The sequence below is a fragment of the Numida meleagris genome, chromosome 6, assembly GCF_002078875.1.
Source record: "Numida meleagris isolate 19003 breed g44 Domestic line chromosome 6, NumMel1.0, whole genome shotgun sequence".
In the NCBI taxonomy this organism is placed as follows: Eukaryota; Metazoa; Chordata; class Aves; order Galliformes; family Numididae; genus Numida; species Numida meleagris.
The window spans coordinates 18,454,169-18,479,276 of record NC_034414.1 but is presented as its reverse complement, the minus strand read 5'-3'; the positions used below and the strand labels follow the sequence as shown (position 1 = coordinate 18,479,276).

Here is a 25,108-nt window from a genome sequence, read left to right as displayed (position 1 = left end):
TCAATCAAACTGAATATTGCCAAATGGAATGCTATGTTTGTTAATGAAGCATGTTTCCCATTCACGCTCCTTAATCAAGTGGGAAACAGAGGCTACCGTGCCTTTTCTGTAATTCCCTGCAGCCAGAGTCTTGTTTCCCAGAACCAATTCCACTGGGGGTGTTCCACCACTGGATCACTCCATCTTATTTCCAGTACAATAGGATTTTCAGCAATGATAATTATGCTTTGAAAATGCTAAGTGACAAGCTCATAGCTGGTATAAAGTGACTCAAGTGAAGCTATGCTAGTTTCATGTCATAGCCATTGTGTGCATGTAGTAGAAAAGCAAAAGCTTTAATCCCTGTGAACATTTCATCTTAATTAGAGACATTGCTAGGGAAAAGGCACAACTTTTTTTATTTTCTATTTTTTTTATCCATGAGTAAATGGACAGTGGGTTAGGATGGTCCTCTGTGATCAGAAAGTCCAGTATGCTCTTACTAAATGTAGAAATATTTTGAGAGTGGATGATCTTGCAGATCTCAATATTTTTGGAAGCCTGGCAAGTTATGGCTCCTAAAAATTGGAAGGAAAATAATGTGAAAACATGCAAATTGTATACCAGGTAAGAGCAAACCACCTTCTGATTTGTAATAACTCATGGGCTTTTTGCTTAAAAAAAAAAAAAAAAGACAAAAAATTGCTGAGAACTGGCTGCACCATTAACTCAAAGGATTTATGTTATATAAATCAATTTCCATGGGAGGCTTTAAATGTTATACTGCTCTAAATTAGCTAAGGATTACTTTGTTCTCTAAATTAGGTGAGGATCTGTTTGTCCTCAGACAGCCTTGTGACAGAAGGAATGTATTTCCAATCATTACAAAAATCTGCTACACTAAATTGAAAATTAAACTTAATGCCTTACTCTATCCCTGAAACAAACACAGTCATCATTTAACTTGTCACTGACATTCTAGTAGTTACAATTTGGTTTAAATACTGAATTAGCAATATTTAGTTCATTTTTTTAATATTAAATACATGAAAATAAAAACAATCTGAAAATAGAAATCACCATAACGAGAAGATATTTTTTTATGGAGGAAAGGTGCTGTGCATCACATGAAGAATACATTTCCATCACTTTTAATTTAGGAAAAGCTGTCTTTTTCTACTCAGAAATAGTGTTTTTACCAGTCTTATTAGGAAAATACACACTGAAAAAATATCTTAACATGCTTATTGTAATTTTATTGTCAGTATCTGAACATATGAAGGCTGCTCTGAAAGTAATGCCTCCAATTTCATTATGTTTGCCCATGACATCAGAGGTGGATGTTGGTAGTATGGTAGTAGAGGCTGAACCTTCCTGACAATATTCCACTATGTTTTGTTGCTGTGTGACCAATGGCAGCAGACGGACGTTCTGACATAATGGCATCTGACATGGAAGTGCATACGAGGCAAAGGTGTGTCATTCAATTCCTCCATGTGGTAAAAATGTATCCACTAACATTCACTGACACTACCTAAGCTTTTATGGAGACCAAACAGTGGATGTGAGCACAGTGAGGCAGCAGGTGATGCATTTCAGCAGTGATGACAATGATGTAAAAGACAAATCACATTTTGGATGGCCTTGAACAGCTGTCACACCATGAAATGAAGAGCGTCTTGATCAACTCATCTGTGTGGATCAACAGATTACAACCAGGGAACTGTGTATAGAGCTGAACATTGGCTTCAATGCATTGGAAACAGTGATGGCAACATTAGACTATCACAAAGATTGCACCAGGTGGGCCCCACGAATGCTCACACAGGAACAGAAAAAACACTGTTTACAAGTTTGTTAGTACCTCTTGAACCAATATGAGGCAGAAGATGACAGTTTCCTGGATCACATCGTTACTAGTGATGAGATCATAGAATCATAGAATTAGCTAGGTTGGAAAAGACCTACAAGATCATGTAGTCCAACCATCCACCTACGACCAATAACCCCACTAAACCAATCTCTCAACACTATACCTAATGTATGTGTCGTCAACACTACGAGCTGGAGTTAAATTGGCAGTCCATGGAGTGATAACATGTGAATCGCCCATCAAAAAGATCCCTCTGGGTACCCAGTCAGTGCTGGTAATAAATTAAAAGAGGAATTCAGCACAACAGGAGAAATTTGTGTTGTCTTTTTTCCACACTACTTCACATGATTTTGGAGCTAGAAAAGCCCTTCACTACTTCTGAACTACTTTTCTGTTGTATAGAGCAGCTATTCAGATTGCATGGGTGAAGAGAATGTTAAAACATACTAGGTCATGCTGGAAGAGTATACACCCAAGAAATATCCAAGTTTATCTCCAGATAATCCAGACATCAAATGTATCAATATTAGTATTTGTTATCACTAAGAAAGTTGTGAGAAATGACCAAACAGTTGCTGTTGTTTTTTGATGAAGTTGTTATAGCGGCAAATCTGCCTATGGCATTGTGAGTTTAGTGTCAAGAGGTCAGTTTGTTTATTCTTTTGTCCTTCTGTAAAACTCCTATACTTTGCTGTAGTATGGAATGAGGGCTATAGCAGACCCCACTGTAATATTAGTTTTATTATCACCTGTATTCTGTGTCCTCTGATCCATTTTTGCCTTTGAAGACAAGTACATCATGTTAACATTTTGAATAACATGATTTAAGTTGGTCAAATTTCTTTATTTAGTAATAAGTGTACAAGTGCGAAGTAGCTTTTTGAAAAGAGTTTGGTTTTAATTTTGATTTTGAAGAAATGAACAGTGACATTCTCTTTTCACTGAAGTCTGTGGCAAATATTTCACTGACTTCACAGGGATCATTATACTATCCAATGTATGTGCGCACAGAAATACTGTATTGCCTGAATTGATCACCTGCTGGGCTGTGCTTCAGATAACAGCTATGACAGATGGGGGAAAAGAAAAGAGATGTTAAAAGCTGAGAAATTTAGCAGAAAATAATCCATTCCCTGTTTTGGAAATGTTACTTTTAACAGGTCCTATGTAAGCTATGGCCTCTTTCAGGCTTCTGCCTTCTCTTTACCAAAGTCCACTTCTTTTTGTAAACAATGAATGGATTTAGGACCTAGCACTGCATTCAAAACAGCTGCTGTAAATCTTGATGCTCAAAAACACTAAGTTGTTGTGCTGGCTCCAAGGATTCATTCACACATACCACACTGCAGCCAAAGGTATCCTGAAAAGAGCCTTAGGAGAATACCTTAGTAAACACTGTGATCAGTTTTTCAAATTTATTTTGTTAGCATCCTTGTTAGCACTTCAGAGTATATGGAATTTTACTTTGAAGTAAAAAAGATAGATATTACTATACAGAGAACTGAATAAATCTATCAATCTCATGGAGGAATCACTGAACTTTTTAAACAACCACAGTACAGTGGGTTGCAGCATCAAACTGATGTTCACTGTGGCTGATGCTTTCAATTTATGTTCAGCTTGGAGAACTATTTGTCACTTTCAAAGACAGAAAGGAGCCTCTGATGGGTGGATTTCTGTTTCATACTTCAGAAATGTGCTTGTTTTAGGTGAAAATCTCCAACCTTTCCCAGAATGTGGTACATAAAATGATTGACAAAGTTCGCCTGGCATGTATTTCAGAAGATTCCTTGTTTGAATCCATTTAGGGTGGCTGTAGGAGTTTAAGTGTCATGAAAAAGAGAATTACTAGGATGTTCTGGTTTTGACCTCCTGAATTCCTAAATCTTTCAGTTTCTCATTTTCTACAGTTCAGAATTAGTTTTTCTTCTGGCTTGTCTTATGTGCTTTCCTGGAAACATGAGTGAAGCTTAAACTGGGTAGCTGGTGGACACAGCTACAGAGTTTGGGAAGACAGATTTCTGATTCTGTTCTGACACTGTCATATTATCTACAAGTATTTATATGATTCTTAACATGCACAAGTAACTGTATTTGCAGAAAACAAACAAACAAAAAAGCCATCTTGTGGGTAATCTCCCTCTCTCCCTTTTAAAGTTGTTTCTTACATTTAGATTATTTCAACACCAAGTAACTTTTCTTTGTCCTTACTTACTACTTCGACAAAACTTTATTACCTGTTCAGTTGTCTTAAACTGTTGCTCGAGTCAAGATCTGGCAGACGTAGTCCAGGCATCTGCAGGACCTGGTTAATGCTATTGTGCCTTTTGCAAGTGTGGGAGCTGAACTTCAGAGTGAGCTTTGGGACCAACTACAACTTTAGTCTTTTTAACTACTTTCTACTTGCTTGAGTAACTGTATTTTCTGTGAAACTAAGAAAAGCAACTGTGACGGAATTTAGACTATGAAAATAAGTGAAGGAGAAAGAGGACATGTATGGCTTTGGTGTAACTTATCTTTGACATGCTTATCCATTATTTTTCATTGATGCAAAGGTTAAATCCATTAACCGGTGGTCTTCCAGTGAGGAGAGTGAGCTGACAAGGCATGAAGAGCTCGGGCCAGCAAAACCACCAAGTACTTGATCTTTGAATGTATGACTTTTATTGTCAGCAGCAAAAATGACTTGACTTTCATGTGTTCACTCTACATGTGAGGAAATGAACATAAATTAATAGCTACAGTCATTTCCTCTGGATAAATCTATCTAAACGATCTTAAATACAAGAATGCTGAAAGGCTAATGGCTTGACTGGCTGACATGATGAACATCTACAGCTGTTTGTGAAGCCAAAGGCAGGTCTTGCGTGCTTGCTCTCTTTGAAAATCAGGTCACATCGCCAGCAATGTCTTTATAAGGAATCATCTTAATTTTAGAAATATTTACATAAACTTGCAGTGGGTTAACAGCCTGATGTATCACTTTAACATCTGAGTTTCTAAAAATTGAAAAGGTTGGAAGCGGTTGGGCTTGTTTGCCTTCCAAGAAGTGTTAGACTGCAGGTGGAGCGTTTTTATCCCCAACTCTTGAATGTGTCAGTATTTTGCATTTATACTTAAAGAAACAGTATGTAGACCTTAAGGTAAGTTGTAGGACATGAACAGCCATTTGAGGTTTTATAATTCACATGTGCTCACTTCCCTTGCTAGAATTGTAGTTCAGGGATAAAACAAACTCAACAGCTCATGTCTGAGTGATTATAAATTTTCTGTGTCACAGAATATTTGTAAACTTGCTACACAGGATGGCTATGTTTTATTTTTCTGTTTGTTATGTTTTTGTCTGTTAGGAAAATGATTTCATGTCAATATTTTCACATTATTGGATAATCTTTCTAGAAAAGGAAAGGAAAATTATTTAATTAAAAGACTTTAAGATGTCCCTTCATGTTCAGCCACAGCAATTAACACAAAATATAAAGTGGAACAAATGGTTAAGATTAGAAAGCTTTAGACATCTTACAATGTGAATATCCATGGCAAGCACTTTGGATGTTGAACCAGATACTTTTTAATTGAATCAGATATGTTTTGTTTCTATGTTGTTTTAAATGAGCAACTTAGCTAAATATTGATGTTTTATGAGTTACATTTGGGTAGTATGTAGCACAAGGACAAACCCACAAACAAACACAAAACTTGCATGTGGAGAAAAGAAATTTTGAAATGATTTGTCTCTTTGGCAATTGTAAATCTGGAGCTGTAAGGGGACTGACAAGTTTAAGGCTCTTCCCTAGCATGGGGAAAGGCTTCTTTGCTGTGGACTTTTAGGGTAGATTTTTGGCAACTTGCTCAGATCCCAGAGCTGCGTAGAAGCTTGGGAACAAAGTGGCAGATGTGGTCGCACATCTTGGCCCAACTCACAAGTCACCCACATTTTGTTGGTAACACTCCCTAGCTAGATAGGACTTTACACATGTCTAAAGCAGCATGTGTTAGCACAGATAAGTATCTCATGCTATCTCTGCATCATTGTCTATTGCAGAATGCTTTGAGCAGATCTGTGAAAATAACCCCATCTAATAACCTGCTATCTGGACTCCAGAAATTTCAGGGTTTCTGACTTTAAACTAGCATTAATCTGCCCACTGGGCTGCATGTGTACCTGTTACTGGCTGGAGCATCTCCAGGCTAGAGCTTCCTACCTGAGAGAAAGGAAGAATTGCTTCAAATGCGCATGTCTTAGCCACCCTGGAACACAAATATGTATGCAACCTGAGCAATCATATTGTATTCAGCCTTCTGTGTCATATGGCATTTACAGACCTGCCCCATGTCTTCCCAGTGGGACTCTGTGTTCATACAGTCTAACAATGCAGACCTGACTCCAAAGACAGCTCACATCTATTTTCATAGCCTCTTGTAGGTTAACTTTAGAAACAGTTCTCTCAAGATTGTCAGATAATCAAAAGCAACCAAGTTAGAAAATTTTTGGAAATTGCCGCTCAGAAAAGGCAATGTACATGCATTTAACAACAAATCAATTACTATAAATATCTGATTGGCTTATTTTAATATATGACTCGTTACATTAGGTATTATCTTCCCTCTCAGCTGAGATGTGTAACCATGTACAAATTCCTCAACCACTGCACTGAAAAGCAAAGTTGAAACTATTGACTCTATCAGCAGACAGCACTCTTGCTCAGTGACTTGCTACCATCTACTGTGGCCTGACTTGCTAATTCAGGGGAAGGAGTGATTGTCCCCAGCCAGTAAAGCAAGAAAAAAAAGGAGAGAAAACAATATATCTTTTCCCCTCTTTCTATATACTCTATGTTTCTATAATATGGCAGTAAACACACAGTACTCAAACGTATTTCAGTTTATAAAACTGATTTACAGCTTAAAAGAAATTGAGAAGGAATAGAATCTAAGCTTACCTCCACCTGGTAGCATTAACCATGGTTCAGAAACTTCAGACCTATATAAGAGGGAACATAATTTGGAGTTAACAGGAAGGATTCATGAAGTCTCCATTCATATTGACTAGTTCATGCCTTTGCCTATTTTTACCTTAACAGATCAACACAGAAAATGAAATTTCACAGGAAGGCTTTGAAGGTAAGTTAATGTTTATGAACTTTGAAAATTCCCTGTAAATGAAGCAAAACACTGTTTAATTCTCTCTGAGGTGCTGGTTAGTGACTGCTAAATAGAGTAACCTTTTGCTTAGTTTAAAAACTGGAGATTATATACCAGCATTATGAAGGCTACTAGTGAGCATCTCTTCCCCTTGTTGAGCAAATACCTCATCTGGCAGGTTCAAATAAAGGCAGAGGGTATGTGCAGCTTCACAGCAGAAAGGCTTCCCACTCTTGCTATTTTGATAAACTCTCTTAGCAGAAAAAAACTTTAATGAATTCTTATTTTTAAGAGTGTGTCTATGTAATCCCCAGCTTAAATGATTAAACTCTGACAAAATCTTGTCATGTAGCTTTCAAGCAAGTACCAACCTTAGCAAATGGGTATTATGACTCTAAATGGTTAAATGTGATTCTGAGGAGTATGTTTCAAGACAGAAAACCGTAACAAGAGAAACTGTTAGTAAATATCCCTATCGGCATGAAAAGCAGAACATCTGCTGAAGTCACGAGTGGTTTGTTGCCTGAGTTAGCAGCAGGGCAGCTGCTAACTGATTAGCTACGGCTTGATAAGAGAACAGGAGCACAGTGGTTAGAAATATTTATCATCTGAAGTTGTTTGAAATCAGGCTAAAGCATTAAAACCTAGACAGTATTTTTTTTTCTTTTTAATTCTTTCTTTGTTTTTTGAGAAACTGCTGTAATGACTTGTAGACTATTAGTGCATCTCCAAACTGTAATGCATGTGAATGAAATCACAGGATTTCATCTGGTGTTCACCAGAGTACTGAAGTAAACATTTGTCTATTCCTACTCAGAAAAGCACATAGTGCATGCAAAATACTGAGCATATGTTCCAAAAAGAAGTTTAAGCATAGACTTTGGGTTTCCCACATATGCTGAGATTAGCTGGAATATGGCATTTGCATTCCTTTAAGCCTGTGTTGTGGGTCTGATCTGCAGAGCTGTGACGCCAGCCTGAACTTTGGGCCATACGCTGAAAACAGTCCTTGCCTGCTTTTTTCTAAACTCAGCTTGTGTGAGGATCTCTCTGATTTAAAGCAAATCTGGCAATTCAAACACCTGTGAACCTCAAATATTCCTCCTCTCTCCCCCCCCTCCCCCCCCCATTAGGCTGAGTGTAAGGGTGAGGTAATTATGGATGCCAACATAATTAACTTTGGCTGTCTTTCATTTTAATTCTTAAAACTAGACTTGCTAACGTGTGGAAACAGGAATAACCTTGTGCAGCTGTTGGACTGTTTTCCTTGATGCCCTGCACTCCAGCCTGGAGGAGGAGTTTTGACCATGAGAGCCACTACAATAAACTGACCATTTGCTGAAGCTGTTTTTCCTGAGAGGTCTGTAGGAAATATTTCTTTCTTCTCTGAAAAGACATCAGCATTGGGCAACATAAAATGTGTATATGTACTTGCAGGTGTGTTCAATAAATACTCATACAGCAGTTGAAGCACGTGGCCAATGAACACAGAACATTATCGTAAGGTGATGTGTGTTGCCTTCCCAAATGGCATGGAAGCCATGTGAAATACATGATGGTGTTCCCATGGCACTGCCTACGGATGGTCCTATCAAAGGTAATTTTATACTGGCAGGGTAGAACAAGGAAAGTTTGTTAAACCTGTCTTATTCAATTTTGTGGATGGAAAAAGGCAGTCTTCTTTTCCACTGGTACAATGAAGTATTTTGTGTAAGACGCTTCATTTTTGGCACAGTTCTTGTGAAAGTTAAGTTTTAAATTCCTCTGAGAGGAATACGGTAATTTTTTTAATTATACCTATTTTCATATATATTTTAAATATATGTATGTATATATATAGTGATAAAAACCTACGTAAACAGCATATGCTTCTGAATGACGTGAGTCACACTTGCATTTCCATAGTTTTTGTGACTGACGCACGCCTCTGAATATTCTCAGGTCATCTGCTTTTACCTATCCCTGTCCTCAGCAAAAAGCGTGATAAATTACCTCAGGGCTTCAGAGCACATAAAGCAAGTTGTCTGTCATACTACAGTGCTAGGAACTGAAATCTTGGGCCAGTTTACTCATATCACCAAGAGCACATCACTAAGACATCATCTCTTTATTGCTTGTTGTCTCTGGTAAATTACTGCCAATGGGAAATATGATCACCAGCAGGGTAACTAAGGTAGTAATGTAGAATGTGATCTGGATGGTCATGGTTTTGTATAGTGTTCAGAACAGGTCAAGTACTGCAAAATTCTTAAAATAAATTATTGCATAACTGTGTCATTATGTGTATAACCCAAGGAGGAAATGAATTGACCATTACAATCAGAACACACATATTGTTGGTTTGCAAATTGATCTAATGGAAAAAAAAAAAAAAAAGAAAAAAACAGCTTTCAAAATAGGAAAATTAAAAGAAAATTAGATAACTTTTTATTTAATGCATACTCTATATGCAAGTTTTTGCATGTATACTGATTTATGGGAATACTGTTTTCTTCAGCATCTAAAAAGGTAAGGAGAGAAAATTAGGGAAATACTTGCTCTGACTCCATAATAATTTACACATAATGGAATAGGAACAGATTCATTTCCTTACTATCATTAATGTAAAAAGTCATTTATCTTGGAGCGCAAGGAACCTAATAAAAATTGACACAAAGTATTTATACTTAAACAGCTTATTATTTTAAAGGGCACAATAATTTTCCATCAGGAGACATGCATGTGTTTTACATTTCTTTCAGATCTGTGTCTAACTGGTGTTTTTAATGACTCTTTTTAGGATGTATGAAGTGCTGGGGAAATCCACTCACAGTGATAGGAAAAAAATCTGCGTTAATTTAACTTTATATTGGTTTAAGTGTAATAAGCTGGCTTAGTGGAGGCAATGGACAAAATACTTCTGAACAGAAGTGGGGAAATAGTTACTGAAGAAGTATGAAAGCAAAGTACAAAAAAAAAAAAAAAAAACAACCAACAGAGTGAAGAAAATGTCAAATGCCCCACTCAAAAAAAGCTTAGCACTCTCACTGTGAGAGTATTGAACAGGGCATAGGAAAGGATTGGAAGTTCAGCGATGAGAATGCTACGTGTAGAATCATGTGGGAAAATGAGGGCTTTGAGGGCATATCTATAAGCAAACAGATTTGTCTTAAATAATATAGAATTTTAATTTTTTCATGTAAGTGATTTTGTGGATTTTAGTAAATGAGTAAATGTACAAGAAAATCTAAATAAAATTCCAAGCAAATTTATATAATTTTGTCTTTTCAGAAAGTTTATTGAAATGTTGATGGAAATGTATTTAAAAAAAGAAATGAAATGTTTCACCTTTTACTCCTCATACAAGGCATCTGAGTCTGGAGTCTGCTGTGTTATTTCTTCAGTGCTGTGATGATTTCTACAGCTATCTACATGCAGGTTCTGTTTAATAGCAGGGTTTTAAAAATACTGTAACCATAATGATTACCAACTTGTATTCGAAATCATCAAATGCACTGATGCCAGAAGGTCATTACTTATTTCAGAGTACACTTACGACAACAAGAAGTCCTTGAAACTTCCTCTGCTGTGAACAAGAAACATGGGTTTCATTCCACCTAACCGTATCAGCCTGCCACATCATAGTTCTGCCTGCTAACATAGTTCTGCATGTTTCTATCATCAGTGGGAAAATATGGGCAATTGCAAGCAGCAGCTCCTGCCCTGCAGCTCAGATGGTGCACAAACCAATGAACCCCATCCACGGAGGACAGATGGGGCCTTCTGTGTTTGGTAGCCCAGACTGCTGCAGCAGGCTGATGGACTTCCACAAGTTATGGAGAGCTGTAAGAGGTAGTAGAGTCACCATCCTTGGAGGTGTTTAAGAAGCATTCAGATTTGGGACATGGTTTAGTGGGAAATACTGGTGACAGGTGGATGGTTGGACTGGATAATCTTGGTGATTCTACGGTTTTGTGATTTTATGAAATTAATAGTCCAACATACTCCTATGAGATAGTTCCCAGAAACTGTAAAGTTGTAACATTTCTCTTAAATTCAGAGACTTGCCCTCACTCTGCTTTCTTTCATGTTTTTTTGTAGGGTAAAATGTTACAGAAAAAGTTTCTTAATATCTTGTCACAATTCACCACATCTTTCAGGGAAGTGCTTATAGTTGGGAGCGGCTTCTTGGTCTCAGATTTCTTAGCTCTTACTCAGCTGAAGCTCCTGCAGGTCATCATAATTCTTTTTGTTAATGGAAGAAGCCTAAATATTTGGACACAGAAAATATCTGTCTATTGATTAAGCTTTGATAGGACTTAACAAGTCAAAATTTTAGGCATTGCAGTTAGATTTATAACTTATAATTTATAAAAGGCATTTACTTTTGTGGTTTCCTGCTAAATCCATCTGCATTTATAAAATACCTGAAGAATCCTTAAATTCCTCTTGCATTTCAGGCATGGCAAAGACATACACAGAGCTCAATTTGATCATACTTCAAGGATTTTCACTTGAAATTTGCTGGACATGATATGCCTTAATTACATGTCAGTACGAATAGAGCTACAGAATGGTGCTCCTCAGACAGAGCAACTGTCAGCTACCACTACTGACGTAAGTAATTTTCATTTGCACTCTTTGTATATTGGTTGTTGGATACAATATGGAACTTTGAATTGCAGCATAAAAGCAGTTCTCACCTCTCTCCCCCCCCCCCACTGGTGCTGGTAAGTTTTAATTGTAAAAGATGTAGTAGATGGAGTTTTTCCTCTCAGCACTGCTGTCCTATTTTCCCATGATATCCCCCAGGGATCTAAGATGAGTTTAAGTCAGTCCATTTTTTCTCGACTGACAGAACAAATGTTCAGATGCTTTAAAATTTAAAGAGAAAAATGTAGGGATGGGTGGATCAGTTCAAAAGAGGTAGAAAACTCCCATGCAAATTAAATAGCTTTCTTTTTACTTGCTTGCTGGCTTCTGTGTTGTTTTTGTTTGCTTTTAATTTCCTCTAATGATATTTTATGCTGTGAGAGCTCAGCATTCCCAGCCTCCTCTGCTGCATCTAAAGAAGAAGTCTGTGTGGCACCAACGACCTGCAGCCAGCAGGGAGAATTCTGTATTGTGAACTTCGCCAGGGACTGCACCTACGTGCAGAAGACTTTCTGCGTGAAAATTATTTTTGTGGCACAAAGTTTAATGCTCATCAATATTTATGAGGTAATGTAGCTGCTCTGTGTGTATTGAAGAAAATTCTCAGTTTCAAGGACGTTTGTTTCTTGTTTAAAAAGAATCTTTCGAGAGGTAAAAAGTTTTGCAACTGTGAAAAGCAGGACAGAAAGTACAAAACTGAGTTGCTGAAGAGTTCCTAAAGATATTTAAATTTATCTTTCGTATCTATGCATATTTTCTGTTGTTCTATTTACATATGTTGCTCTGAAAGTAATGCCTCCTATTTATTTCCATGGAAACCACAACAAAGAGCATAATAACATTATTTCATAGAACAAATTCTCAGCTACAAAACATTACTTTCCAACATAGTCACCACCATTAGCTACGCATTTTGGCCAGCAATGAACAAGAGCTTTCACGCTGCACTTGTAACCATCTGCATCAGTGGAGGTGTCCCACTGTCACTGCTGAATTGTACCACTCAGCACCTCACTGTGCTCACATCCACTGGTTGGTGTCCATAAATGTTCAGCAAGTGTCAATGGGTGCCATTTTTTTTCTGCATGGAGTAATTCAGTGCCACACCTTTGCTTCATCCACACTTCCACGTCAGACGCCATTTTGTCAGACTGCCCCTGTGCTGCCATCTGTCAACCCAATAGGAAGCATTACTTTCGGAGCAGCCCTTGTTCTTCAGAATAGTTTAACGTAGAAACAACACGGTGACTCATCTTTGTGGTGGTGTGCCTGAAGGCTGGCTCCCTCAAGTGCTCTCAAATCCTTGCACTTCCTTGGACTGTCTTAATTTGCACTGAGTGGCATTATGGATCCACAATGTGGTGACAGAAGCACTCAGAAATGAAGCCTTGTTAGAAGGACATTGTACAAAGCAGTGCCCCCAGCTCTGCTGCACCCACCAAGGACTCAGGCTTTGGCTCTCGTGCCCCGAGGTTGCTCCAGGCTCGCGGCAGAGGACCCCGTCGTTGGGAGCGTATCGGGCTCACCCTGGGCCGTGGCACTCTGTGGGGCGGTGGATGGCGCACAGAGCCGGAGCTGTGCCGCGTGCAGGTGGGTAACGGTGGGGGGATGCGGAGGAATGTCGGCAGCACCCCTCTGTGCTCAGGCTTCCCCAGGCCGAGCGCCGCGCCCACCCTACGCCTGGATCTCCCCGCGGCCAGAGTCTGACGCCTTCCGTTCCTCGAGGAAAGAGACGCGACCGGGGCACGGCACGGCGCTGAGCGGAGACCCGAACAGGCGGGCGGCGGGCACTGACCTCGCGCGGCGCGGGGGGGCCCGGCGGCGAGGCGGGCGCTCTCAGGCGGCGGGGTGGGGGCGGCTCCGCGGCCCGGCCCCCGCCCAGCCCGGCCGGCAGCGAGGCGCGAGGGGAGCGCCGCCGCCGAGCCCTGCCGCCCCGTCGCCCGCCACAGGTAGGCACGGCCCGGTGGCGGAGGGGCGCGGGCGTTACCTGCCCGGCCCCGAGCGCACGGAGGCAGGTGTGTGTGTGTGTGTGCGTGCGTGGGGAAGCGAGCTCCTTGACTTTTACGGAGGAATTTCTTGTGCGGGAGGCGGGTCGGGGTGGGGGGGGGGTTCCAGGTGAAGCTGTGAAGCGGTGGGGGTGGAGGTCGCGGCTTGGGATGGAGGGGCCGGGGGTACCGGGCCGGAGGGCAGAGAGGCAGAGGGAAGCGGTGGGCAGGGGCTGCGGGTCCAGGATCTCTGCGCTGCCGCCTCTCTGCCAGGAGGAGCCGCATGTGGAGGTGCTTCCTAAGGGCTCCGCCGGGCAGCGAAAGCCGCGGGGCGCCGGGGCGCTGCTCCGCACACCTGTGCCCGTAGGCCTCGCTCCTCAGCGCGGGAGTCACAAACCTTCCCGTCAGGAACTCAGCCTGCCCGAGAGTGTGCTCTGCTCCTGGAAGTTTTCACTTCCTTTGCTTTGTGCCTCACCCTTTTCTCCTTTGCTGTGCTCTTGGCTCTGTTTGACTCTGCTCAGAACGACCTGCCTTGTTCAAGGGAGCCTCTGCTGGGAAGAAAAAAATAAAAGCTCTCAAAAACAAATGCTATCTTTGTTTAAAGCTGTTTGTGGCTCAAGGTTGTGACTTAGCTGTAGAATTGCATGGTTTGTCTTTGCTTATATTGAGAACACAATAATGTGTTAAAATAATCAAAGTTGTGAAATAACAAGGCTCAAATGCCTTTTAACCCTCTTACTGTGTCCTACTGCATCAGTGCCAGTGGTCAGCGATGCTCCAGCTCCCTCCGTGGGAAACTGGGGGCTCCTCCGTGGCCACTGGCACAGATGGAGTAGGAGATGGCAAGATGGGTTAAAATAGGAATTGTTTGTTTTGTTTAAAAGTTACAGCTAGTGCTAATGAAGCAGAGTGCCTGCTGGTAAATTCGTGGCTTTGTTGCTGGATACCACTGTGAGAGTTGTCAGGCATTGGTATGGAAGCTAGCAGGTCCTCAGCACCCTTGAATTGCAGTGAGTGTTGAAGGGGAATCTGCATGGATTTCATAGCTCCAAGGAACTGAAGTTTCAGCTGTCCTTTTGGATACTGTAGGACACTAACTTTGCCTGTCTCTTCTATACTAAAAATACAAGGACTCCAGTTAGGCCAAATACATTAATCCCTCAGAAACCAAATGAGAGCACAAACTACAGGGGAGTGGAGGAGTCATCGGTGCTCAGTTCCTTGCAGCGGCAGGAGTATGTTAGCCAGACCTCAGTTAGGAAAAGCACTCCCAAGGCTGTAGGGAGGAGGCAAAACGGCCTCAAAGAGCTTTGGTCAATTGGGGCAGCACTTTTTCGAATCCTACATTTGATAGTCCACGTGATCTTATATTTGTGAATATAGACATCACCTAGGCATTTGCAACGATTTTCTCCGAAGTCAAGTTTAGAAGAATTAAGCTGGAAAAAGCAGTAGTTGACTTTTCAGTGGCCAGGCTTGAAGCAGTGTTTTGCTTTTCCCAGAGTTTTGCTGTAAACTAGAACTAAAAGCCCACAGAGATGTGGCTGAGAGTCCTGGCCATCCAACAGATCCTTTGCATTGATTCTGACTAGCTCTTTTGATAGTCCTTTCTTATCCCATAGCACTCATAATCTTTAAATTCTTTGGGTTGATTTTTCTTCCCCCAGCCCCCATCTCAACTCTTCTTCCCATATTTGTACTTTTCTGTCTCTCAGCTGAGGCTGAGCTGGAGCTTTCTACTTTCCTTCATCTCAGGAATTCTTCAGATGCTGTAACCTCTGGGTTACTTCTTAGCTGCCCCACTCAGAACAAGCTCCCATGCTCCCCTGCAGCCTCTTCCATTTTTCCTCTCCACCTCTTTCTTTCTTCTTCTTCAGCTGTGCTGCATGTGGAGGAAGGCTGTGGCTTCATCCCTTGAGGATGTGCCTTGGGTGACGTGTGTGCATGTCGGGTGTCTGCGATGGAGATGTGGTGCTCCTTCAACAGCTCTGTCAACAGCTGTCCAAAGAAGAGAAAGTGAATTATGCAAGAGACTCCAGTGGCTCGATCAAGTTTCTTCCTTAAGTTTCATCAGCAGACTTCAATTTCATTGCTTTGGAGGTCAGACTGTTGTGTTAGGGAGTCTGATGAGCATTTGCTGTGTGACAGAACTGCAAGTTTCTAGAGGAGCCCCACAGAGCCCCAGCGTGACGTAGGTGTTCCTATCAAACTACTTTTCCATTAAGTAAAAAAGTAGGCACCCTAGATAGCATGAACTCTTTGATGAGGACATTAGAGGCAAGTTGCTTAACTTCAGCGTTTTAATTTTTTTTTTTTTTAGCCTTTGTTTATTTTTTACATGTAAGTTATTCACATCTCTTATCTATCTGGAAAACCTCTGCTATAACCTACAGGATCATCATTGCTCCATTTTCTAACTTCTCAATCTTATTCTAATCAAGAATGTAAATACATTCATAGTGATTTGCATGTCATTAACTTCAGAAAAACAGTCATGCTAAGAATCAATTTTTTTTGAATCTAATTTTCTTGCCTGTCTGAGAGGCAGCACCTGGAATCCACAAACCAAGATGTCTGAAAATATAAGCTACTTCCACGCTCTGCTCTTTACTTTCTACATTTTTCACTCCAGTCAGAGAAAAAAAATAATTTAAAAATATGGTTATGGGGATTTTTCTAACCAGCTTCTCTCTTAAGTCTTCAATAAAATGCTACACTGCTTTGTGAAGGAGTACAGCAGAGGAAAAATGTATTGTAAAATGAAAATCTTAGCATGGTATACAGTTACACACATCTTGCTAACATTGATTTCCTTGTGATCAGTTGTGAATGTGGTGTCTGATATATTCCAGAGATTTCAGGGGAAGATCCTGTATGTGTGGACAGGTCCATGTTGATTTTGAGGAATTCTGGGAGACCAGGGGAAGCTGATGTTGTCAAAAGTGGGCCCTGGACTTCACTTTCCGCAGCACAGAGCTGTGTGCAGACGTTGCCAGTTCAGGCTGTTGGGCTCCGCATGGAGCAGTACATAGACGAGGCTGTGACACAGGCGCTCTGCCAGCAGTTTACACAAATGTTTTTGCTTGATGTCAGAGATGCCGAGAATAAAGATTTTCAGGATTCTTGCTTGATTTTGGATGTGATAGGCACAGAAATATGGAGGAGCTGAGTTCAACCCTATTATACTATCCTTAAGAATAAGCGGATGTGATTTAATTCATGTTAAAAACCTGGGATGTGAAATTAGCCTTTGATATGCATCATTTGTGCAGAATTCAGGTCTTGTTTTAACAGCCTGCCTTCAAGCCAGCGAGCCTGTAAGCCAGTACAAGGTTACTTTGGATCAAGATGCCATGGTTTATAAGGACCAGTCCCATCTGAAAGGGCTCATGGTCTTTTAAAACAGGATTATCACTAGGATTGCAAATGCAGTGTCTTATACTCTTGATAGAAATGCATATGCTGGACCCCTGTGAAACAAACACAAATTGCTACCGTTGGTGATGATCCAATATAGCAGCTTTAACATGCCTCTTCTTTCAGGAAGGAGGGGAAAACAGTGTACAATGTTTTGCTACAAATGCAGACCTACTTTTAAACCGATGAGATAAAACATAAGGCAAATTGTGGATCAGATTTAAGTTCAAATTCTATTTGAAGAAACATTTTAATCTTCTTTGCTGTTTCACATTTAGCATATGGTTTTGTCTGAAGCCTTAGATATGGTAGTTGTATTTCATGCTCCGCGTAGTTTCAAACAAATTTCTGCATTGGAAATAAATGGTTTATCTTTCACTTAAATACCCGAACTCTGTTTGGATGTCAGGAGGAAACCAGCTGGGCTATTATGTCTTTTTGATGTAAAGAAGTGTGGGAGAGTTGTGCTCGTGTTCTTGAGTTTGTTCTTGTGTGTAGGGTCTATTGTAGCATGGGGGGAGAAGTGCATTGTGCTCAGCAGGGGAAGCGTGCTGCCGGGGTCTCTATAGATATGCGTGGTTGAGCAATAGGATGCTTAATGAGGGGATGATGAATGAAGTAAAGAATGCCATGCCAACACCTTCTTATAGGCACGGTAAACAATCACTGGCCTGTTTTGCTTGCTAGTAGAGATGATGGCTGTAATGTTCAGGATCTATGGCGTCGTTGTCTTGAAACTGTTGCTGAGTTCTCGTGTAAGGGACTGACACATATAATTGATTTCAAATGTTTCATTCCTATATTTAGATTCTGAATGTCTCTGATTCAGGTTTTGGTAAAACTTATTCGTAGCTATGCACATAAGTTTGCCATTGCAATTTCAGATTCACAGTGTTTGCCTGCTTTTTGTTAATTCAGTTCTACTGATAAAATGGTGGAAGTACTTCACAAAATTTGATATTTGTAACGACGATGCTATCGTTATGGAAATAGAATTTTGGGACTGAAGTCCTTTTGATTACAAGCAGAGGATTATGTCTGAGTATGTTTTGAAAGTAAACCTTAGAAAACAGTTAGTTAAATGGTGTTTTTGTGTTCAAAAATGAGGCTGTGAAGCTATGATGTGCCAGCAGTGTGAGCTTTACATTTAACATTTAATCACCAGAGGATAACAGAGAATATGTTCAGCAGTCCTTATTCTGATTACAAAGATACTCTTCCTTTAATTTGTGTTAACACTGCAGTATAAATATTTTATACCCTCCAACCATTCCACCATCATGACTTGTATCCGGGGATGTGAGATGAGGTTGTGGATCTTGAGTAGTGTGTGACTTCTGCAGAGCATCCTTCCACATTTCTGAGGCTCAGCTTGAGAGATGTGTTTCTGTGTCACTTGCAGCAGCTGCCAACCACTCCTGTGCTGGCCTGGCTGGAATGAAGCCCAGCTGGAGTATGGAGAGGAAACAGGGTAGGAGAGGAAAAGGAACAAAGGCAACAGATATTGAAGGAGAGAAATGATGGAGAGTGAAGACTATTGCAAGTAAGGTGCTGCATGATGTTAATCATAACCAGGAAAAAAGGGTTGAGCATAGTGTGGGAAATATGGGTAAAAATAATCAGTGGAAAAGGCAACAAGAGAAGTGTTAGAAAGGTCCTTAAAATGTCACATATTTAATCAGTCTGGTAAAAGAATTTGTTACCAGTTAAAACTAATGTCTCTGTTTCCCACCTCTGTAAGAAATGTGTAATACTTCCCCATATTTAACTATATCACTTATACACTCTTAGATTTCCATCATTTATGATCTGATATTCAGTTTCTTCATTAGCTGTGAAAGCCCCAGTTGGTCAACTGTGCAGCTGAAAGTCTTTGTTGTTGACTGAGGTGTAAGGGACTCGGAGCAGCTTGCCCCATGTTGGGAAACATCCCAAGAGCCTGCTTTAAGAATTTTTTTTAATGAGAAATCTGAACCAGTCCTCCTAGTAGCTCAAGGGTCACTGGCAGTACATGACTTGTTGGGCTCAAACTAATTTTTAACAAAAACGTAAGCCATAACCAAGCTAGTTATATAATGAAAAAAATTGACGTAAGAATTTACTGGGTACAGAAGGTGCTTTTGTCTCGACAAAAGTCAATGCTTAGATCCCAACAACCTATTTTAAAAAGAGAGCTGATGGCAGAAACTGTGATGTGCAGTTAGCTGTTGGTGATATATGCTGACATTCCTTATATATGTATTTTGAAAGTAGTTTTTCCAGTGAAGGGGAATAATGTGAACGTATTGCAGTTGAGTTAACACTATAGCAGCGTGGTTAAAATTGGTGTATGCTAATATTTTCCCATTCTCCCATTATTTTCAGATGTTTTACTGACCACTGTAATAGATGGGGATCTTTTCATATAATCTAAAAGAATGCATGGAGTTCCTCCAGCATGTTGCTGCCCTTACAAAGTTATAGAGCTGCAGGATTCTCTCCTGAGACTGCCCCACTTCTGCCCAGTGTGCCTGGTGCTGCTTACCCCCTCTACCTGCACTAAAGGGGAGGGGATCTCAAAGAACCTGGCCTGATGGCAAATAGGGCATGACAAAAGCCCTGCCACTTGCCAGCACTTCGATGCTAGCAGTAAGAGTAAATGTTCAACTGGCAGATGACTCTTTTAGACCAGCTGATTTCCAATTAGTCTCCCCTTACAGCGTGCATCCACTGTAGCAAGCTCAGTGATTTGACCCATTAATTTAGTCTAGCGTGTATACATATCTGCAACCATTATTACTGAAAACAGACTTCTAAGTATATTATATGTAATTGTAGTTGCATGAAACATTACATCTCTCTTAAATGATGTCCATCTAATTAGATAATATGCTCATAGAACATGACTTTGGTGTAGTATATTGTTATTGCTTTTGTTATTGTACATTTCTTTAATCAGCTGGCAGAATGATCCTACCATCTGTGCAGTGGACTGTACAGTTTCTGTCTTCTCAAGGAAATATTAAGATAGAATTTTCTGAAGCATACTATTGCCTGAAAAACATAAACAAGAAGATGATACCCTTTTTCTACTACCAGTAGTCACATATTCTTTTTTTTCTCACACGAAGTCTCTTCCTAGGCAAAAAAAAAGTTACTGCCCGTCAATTAAATTTTTTAAACTTTATCCTTAGCTTTGTTTTAAGTATTTTTCTGTGAGAGAGCCTCTGTTTTAACTCTCAGCGGCTGGAATTGCTGTGGAAGGTACTAGGAACTTTATAGAAAAGTTGGTGTGCAACCAAAGAGGGTACACATTTAGCTCAGTAATTGTCCCTCTCCTATAATGTACTGATATCCTGTTTAGATTAGTGATTAGCTTCTGGTGATTGCAACTTGGTAAGAGTGTGGTTCACGATAGCACGATGTGTCAATTGTGGGCTCCTGAGAGGAGGCATCTGAGCAAGGATCTTCAAGTGCAAAGAGACCTGTCTGCTTTTGTGCTTAGCCTACTATTCTAAGGGAGTAGGGAATGGCTTAGAGGGCTTTACTGCTTCAAAATACTGCTTCAAATTAAGGGTTGGTTCCGTTTCATCAAACTTCAAAGTTCCTTTAGTTTTGACTGCAGTGAAATGTTCTTCTGAAAGGTGCTGCCGCTCAGCTATCTCTACCAGGGCAAGCATCTCTCTTTTGTCTTCTCCTCTCTTCAGTGGGTCTAAAACCCACTGGGGAAGTCAGCAGTATGCAGAAATTTAATGCTTCTTCCATTTCTTGCTTCCAGCCCTTCTGTGGCCTTACCCGTTCCCCTGCCCATGCACTGAGATCCATCAGGACAGAGGAGCAGCCTACAGGCTTGCAAACTGTCGCACCACCCTGAGTGTGAGGTAAGGCTATGTGTCAGGGAGAGACCGTCCACATGGGCTGCAGGAGCAGGGATCTCTAGGCCAGGACTAAATGCTCATGTTGACCATTCATCCTACCGGCAGTGCTGTAGTGTCTGAGGGCACTACCTTTCACTGCTTTCCTTCCCCTGGTGATAAGTCTGAGATGCCCAGGTGCTGTCTTCTGCATAGCTACAGCTACATGGGAACAAGGATGGTGACAGAGGCGGCTGCTGGCTTCCTACAGCTCCCACTGTATTGGTGGTTGCTGCAGGCCATCTCTGGAGTTTGTCCTCTGACGCCTTGTCGAGGTGTTATCTGTGCTTTGCAAACACCGTGAGCACCACCTGCAAAACTGAACTTGACCTACCATTTTCCGCCTGGTGAAAATGCATTATGGAAGAAAAACATGCTTATATTTAGTGCTCCTGCTGTGTGAACCAGAAAATTTGCTTCACCTTGTCATCAGCATAGCATTTACCTGATAGAAAAATTACCCCTAAGCAAATATTTGGAAATGTTATAATGGAAGGACTAACTTTTAACAAATTCTGCTTTTTACTCTGGCCTTTACGCTTCTAAAGTAAGATTTGAAAAGTGAAGTTTTTGTATCACTACGTGTGCCACTTAGCTTGTCAGTCATCTGTGAGATGAACACATAGGATAAAGCAATGTGAAATTTGTAGACTTCGAAGCGCATGAGGAACATTTGAGGAAAACAAATGTTTATTTTGTATACTTTGACATCCTTAACTGGTGTCAGCAGTTTGGCTGAAGTCTGTTATTTATACCACCTCAGAACTGGATTCAAAATAATAAATATCGATGCAAAGAGCAGGCGCTGTGAATCAGCTTTAAATGCCATGTGGAAGAAAATGTTTCTAAAAGATCTGTGTTAGAGAAAACAGTCTGAGGTAGCATTTTGGAATTTTATGCTTCTCCTCTCTCCTGTTCCCCCTCCTAGGATGTGCAAGTAGCCCTGTATCTCTTCATTTTCTCCTGAGAAGAGTGATACCTCCCACAAAACTGTGTGGTGGGAGTGAGGTGGCTTTCATCCCTCAGATTTGGACCATAGGATATCACTGTTTCTTTCTTTTCCATTGGATTAGGTTTCTAAACTCAAATGTCTGTGTACAACAGCACACTCGTGCCTGATGGTTTCTCTGCCTTCCCTTCTACTGAGGCCACAATCTTAATTTTTAATGAGCTCCTGAGATAAAAAACCTTCTGTATGTTTCAAAGGCAGAAAAGAGTAAGAGCAGCCTTTTTAAAAGTTCAAATGAAAACTTAAATGTTTTACTTGGAGTTCCCTCTGTTGTGATTATCTGCTGATTTTGTAGAACTTTCTCTTCTGTCTGGACTGAAACATTGAAACTTCCCTCATGTGAGGCTTCAAATTGACAAGGAGGTTGTAAAGCTCCATGGCATTAAACTCATCAAACTTCTTTTCTATTCCCTTTTTGCAAATCTCTGTTATCTGCTGAACCAGATGGGACAAAAGATACAATGCTAGGTAGGCTGAACCTAGCAGTTTAACAATGTGCCTGGTTCTCTACATTTTTAGCAGAAAATACCCACTGATGTTTTTGTGGAATTTGTTCATCTTTGCTATTTTTATCCAGAGTACTATCAAATGACATGTGAAATAGTTTATTAATTATATGCATTTTTATTCATGCATAAGATTATGTAATTTTAAATCTAAAACTGCAAATAATGGTATGCTGAGGTCCTCAGAAATCCACAATTCCTTATTGGATAACTGTAAGTGTAAAGCGGTCCTAAAATGCATTGTCTAATTTATAATAATAATTTATGTTGCACACCAGTGTAACCATCAACCCAAGCCTTACTTCCACAATATTGTTGTAGAATGTTTTATTCTTAATTTTTCTCCTCTTGTCCAGCTAGCTCACTGCTCTTACAAAACTTCTGTATCACTACATTTGAATTCTTCATGAAATTACTATTTAGTATTTCTAGATCTCTCCAATTCAGTCAAATCTTACTTTGAAAGCTTTTATTTTCCTGCTTGAACTAGAAGATAGATAGTTTTTGATTTTAAGTTTGGAAACATTGGATTTTCTTTTTTTTTCCCAAGCAGTTTATCATAGTTAAATCTCTCAGTAAATAGTTATAAGTAATATTTTAGAACGGCTGTAGACTGAAAGTATCACATATACAGGCTTGCAAATATGTCCTCTTGGAAAGGCATTGGTTTAATTGGTCAGTGAGCAAATCATTTGTTTTCTAGACTTTCATTGACGTGCCAGTGGCAGGAAGATGATGGCTTCAGATTTCTGTGTAAATATTACATTTTTCCCTGAGTAATACAACAGTTCTGTGATCATAGAATCAGATGCAAAACAACATAAAAATAAAGCTCAGTATGAAAATGAATGAAAATAAGCTCAATTCCTGCTTTAGACAAGCTTTCATTTCCCACCAAATCTGCAGAATCCCATCTGTGGGAGAGTTTGTGTCCTGTTGGGTGCTTCTGTCTGATGCAATAGTTCCCGGTTTCTTAAGTTTGTGTGTGCCTGGGCTGTTTAGGTTTAACTCACAGATTGATTTTATCAGTTTCTCACAAGCTGTGTATGAATGTTGCATTTATAGTTCCAAATACGTAGAAGAATGTTTGTGTTGCAGTAGCACCTAGAGGTGTTAAACAGGTGGCAGCTTGTCCTGGTGTGTGGTGTAGAGAACATTGGTTTTGTCTTGAAAATTGTCTGGCTTAAATTTAATGAGGAGAAAAACACCCAAAAGCCATCATACCACAAATAGTATTCACTATCCACAGTCCCACTGTAATAAAATACGCTCTTGATCTTGTCAGTTCAAACTATTTTAGTGCTATTTTAAAAGGAATTAATACGTTTATAAGAGATGCTTGAAGATTATTGAGTTTGTAGAAAACCTGTCCTGTAGCCTTCCAAGTGAGCTCAGTAGGGTGGAATAAATATTGTCTGCAATTTACTGCAGAAATAAAATGTTTAATAAGTTTTTCGTTTGTGGCCATCATGTAAACTTGATACTTCTGCTGTGTGGCAGTCTTGTGAGGCTAGTACAGCAGATGCAGTGCCTTGTGCTGGACCTGTGTGTGTAAACATTATTTGGTTGATGCTTACTTTTGTTTCAGAGTTCTTACTGGACATCAGTAAGAACAAGTAAGAGATACCTGTTAGCAAACATCTGGGTCTACTTTATCTTGCTTTGAGACAGAGGTTTCTTAAGTCATGATGAAACACGTTGTCCCAAGGTTCAGCCGGTGAGGTCTCTTAAGAAACATCATTAAGGTGATCTGTTCTTTGTAAAATGCTTAAGTTTGATTACTGTAAAGAGAAGAGAGTGCAGTGGCTTACAAATTGCTGGTTCCAATTTCTTGAAAAGGTTGAAAATGTGTTTCAAAACCAGTGAAAATGAAATTGTGTGTAAGGTGTTGGCAGCTATGTAGATTGGGAACCTTTTTCCTCTTGCTTATTGTTGTATCCCAACCCACAGTAATGGCAGCAATCCCAAAATTGGGCATCCGTAAGGTACAAAGTTTTTCTGTAGTACATTTAAGTTAGATTTTACTTTGTCTTATCCAAACCCTTCACTTTCCCTTTGTCCCTTGCCAAGAAAAATTCTTTAACCTCTCTGTTTCTTATTTCATATTTATTGGTTTGCATTTCAGAGTTGCTGTGGAGATTGTTGTTAGAAATGTCATTGGGGGCCATGTGATAAGGAAAGTGTAACCTACCAAAGACTTCGGTACAAGGTTTCTCCCTCTCTCAACATAAATTTTGTAGGCAGTTGAAAGTAGAGGCTGTAAAACCTTCAATCTGGGCAAATATGGGAAAGAGGAGGGCAGAGCAGCTGTTGCTCTGCCCTGGGCATGTATGGAAAGAGACCTCTTGGTAAGTGAGATCAAGTTATATGCATTTGAAATGATAAGTATAATAATATACCTCAAGTTTGAGAGCAGTTCGGACAAAACCTCTTTCCATATATCTGAATCATCAAATCATGACCTCACAGGGATGTAAACAAGCAGGTAACTCTGAAATCTTGGATTCTTGAAGATATAGCCTGCCTGCTCAGCAGCTGTCACACAAGCAGCATGGGTGCTCCTACAGTGGATATACTTTTGGGGAAAAAGAGAAGGGGCATGGTAAGTCTTTAGTTTGCCTTTTCTGTAATCTGTCTGTTTTATTTTCAGTTGCCTCGGGAAATGTGAA

At 40.1% G+C, this 25,108-nt stretch overlaps 1 protein-coding gene and 1 long non-coding RNA gene across 10 annotated transcripts in view; both read left to right on the top strand.

The window, feature by feature from the left end:
* Positions 6,893-9,964, top strand: LOC110402114. Its single transcript, XR_002440911.1, has 4 exons — positions 6,893-6,976; positions 8,210-8,357; positions 8,435-8,594; positions 9,777-9,964. It is a non-coding gene; the product is annotated as an uncharacterized LOC110402114 (long non-coding RNA).
* The window catches only part of SHANK2 (SH3 and multiple ankyrin repeat domains 2), a 344,725-nt gene continuing 332,383 nt past the window's right edge, over positions 12,767-25,108 (top strand). For 4 of the 9 annotated variants that reach the window (XM_021402184.1, XM_021402185.1, XM_021402177.1 and 1 more), the window contains exons 1-2: positions 13,513-13,578; positions 20,789-20,891. The gene's annotated coding sequence lies outside the window, so the exon portion shown is untranslated. Of the gene's footprint in view, positions 13,220-13,504; positions 13,645-18,433; positions 18,575-20,788; positions 20,892-25,108 lie in introns of those variants that run through there. The other 5 variants (XM_021402179.1, XM_021402178.1, XM_021402182.1 and 2 more) reach the window with 5 other exon arrangements.